Here is a 2,471-nt window from a genome sequence, read left to right on the forward strand (position 1 = left end):
CTATTCAAATCACTTGTAGAAATTGCTTCGAAGGATATCTATAGGTGGATAGTCTACCAGCCGGTGTTCGAGCCTTCGACAACAGCCATGAAGAAAATTAGGGTTCTAAATTCATTCAGGGCAACCAGCGAGAGAGACGGTCTGAGAGGGTGTGAACAAAGCGAAGCAAAGTGCTTTACAATGCCTAAAGCTCTGAAAGAGGTACGACGAGGATTAAGGTTTTTTCTGTTCGTTTAGGAAATTAATAACTTCTTAAAAGTTGTACAGATAAACCTTATTAGAACATTCGACGTAGTTCCTATAGAAAATATGCCGATGTAGCACACTTTGTGCACAACAACTACACAGTGAGTTTGTGCGGTTCTTGTCGTTGTTGCTGTCACTTTTGTTCTTTGTCGAACGAGCCCAGCAGCAACGACAACAACTACAAGAAAAACTTGTTTTTGATGTTTCTGCTCTCCTTGCCCTCATTGGCATTACTGTTAATAACAGCCGCTACTGCCGCGCCACTGCCCCAGCCAAGGCGGGTCAAGTAGTCGTTATGACTTTAGCGGCACGGAATGAAAGTATTTTTTTCGAACTTTTACGCATTGCATATCGACGTGCGAGTGCACCTATACCCTTAATTGATAGCGTCATTAACGATACGCTATAGTATAAGGCCGTACCATTAGACGGAGTTGCTGCTCGCTCAGCACCGATATTACGCCACCGTCCGTCACCTCTCGCGTTGCTACCTTTGGGACCAGAACAGCCCGACAGACTTTCCAAAGTGCCTAGAATCTGCAACAGATACTACGCAACGTGGCTAGCCAACAAGATCGCAGGGAATCAAATGCTTTAAGTGTAAACCTGTATGGTAAAATAGAATATGTATTCGAAGTCAACTGTCTACGTTGCATCTTGTTATATGGCATAGCAGGACACAGAAAAAATATAAAGCTGACATCTCCAGAAAAGGTGACACCTGCTTGTCATCTATGTTATTCTGCTAAGTAGTAATCCTCTATCTCAAAGTAATTTTGGCTATGTATAATACGTGAGCACTATTGCCCTGTTGGTGCTCTGCTTTATCTTGTATTTGTTTACGCCGGCGCTAATAACATATTTCTATGTCGGGCCGATCCGCATTTCTGGCCGGCGCTGGACATGCGTCCGCCGCCGAATAGTCCACTATGAAGAAATAAGCCCCTTTATATGAATGAAGAAATTAGAACAATATGTGCAGACTTTCTAAATTATGTTACCTATGCGTCGGTGATAAATGTGTTACTTTCTTTTACAGAAAAGCTCACCTGTGAGACAAGGATTAATCTATCCAAGTGGAAAACATGGGGAAAAGAGGCACTTTGGTAGCCATAAATGCCCGGAGCCCGTACGTTACGCACTTACGGACCATAGTAGTTTGTACAACTCGACCGCCAGCTTATCTTTGACGACCAGATAATACAAAAGAACAGAAATACTATTCAAGCACATCTAAATAGTGGTCATTGATGCTATTATTTACACCATTCAGTCATTCATGTCACAGTACTTCAAAGGTGATTAACTGATGACCAGGTGCATTCATCGGAAAGGGTAACTAACTGGACGGGATGAACGATTTATATTAGCTGAATTTAGACTTCTGGACACCTGTACCGATAGGATTGTCGAGATCATCAAAAACTTAATTTCTCTTAACTATCACGTCTACGAAAAAATAGGATTGCCTTTTAAATCCGGCGTAGCGTTGATCTAAAAAATACGAGCTAATTTGCTTTATTTGCAAAAACATCTTCTAGCTGGCTTTTTTTTGTATTTGTTTCTCACAAACGAAAAGTGGCTCCCTTGAGAACAGGTGCCCATCAAATTTCATGCCTCAGCATAAACTTGAACGTGCATAAACACAATATCTTCGGCAGCTGATGCCTCGAAAGGGAACGACCATTTCATACGTGTCTTATGTTAAGTAGCCTGAGCGTGCTCCTATTGGGGTCAGTGTAGACAACATTCCTAATTTGGTGCTAATGACAAAACGTCTAAATTATATTTGTCAAGAAAATTCGGCCTCGAAAGCTCCACGAGCTCATTTAATGTAATTACATGTGTTAATTTCCCTAAAGTCAATTCGGGTCGGTCGCCAGCCATTAGCGGAAGAGCTCTCTGTTGAACCTTGCCAATATCTGCGTAAAAATACGTCCAGCTTTTTTAGTCAATCAGTACGTGGGGAGCTAAAATTTGGCAACATGTTTGCCATGAAGCGTCAGGCTACTCATCATGCGGCTTCAAAAGTTCGACGTGTAGTTATCGGGGTAGTTCCCGAGTCTCTTCTCGTAAAACAGTATGATTATACGTGCGAAATACACCGCGGCTACTCGTACTAACGCTGATAAAGTCTGAAAGCAAATGAAGGAAAAAAAATCACAGGCTGAAAATCTCTTTTACATAAAAAGATTGCCTCACTTTTTAAACAGTCGAAAATATAT

At 41.6% G+C, this 2,471-nt stretch overlaps 1 long non-coding RNA gene across 1 annotated transcript in view; it reads right to left on the reverse strand.

The window, feature by feature from the left end:
• Window positions 1–1,498: 1,498 nt before the first annotated feature.
• The window catches only part of LOC147753579 (uncharacterized), a 5,529-nt gene continuing 4,556 nt past the window's right edge, over window positions 1,499–2,471 (reverse strand). The window contains exon 3 of the long non-coding RNA XR_015310741.1: window positions 1,499–2,381. This is a non-coding gene — a long non-coding RNA (uncharacterized LOC147753579). The remainder of the gene's footprint in view (window positions 2,382–2,471) is intronic.

This window comes from Varroa jacobsoni, unplaced genomic scaffold (genome assembly GCF_002532875.2).
Source record: "Varroa jacobsoni isolate VJ856 unplaced genomic scaffold, vjacob_1.0 scaffold_368, whole genome shotgun sequence".
NCBI lineage: Eukaryota > Metazoa > Arthropoda > Arachnida > Mesostigmata > Varroidae > Varroa > Varroa jacobsoni.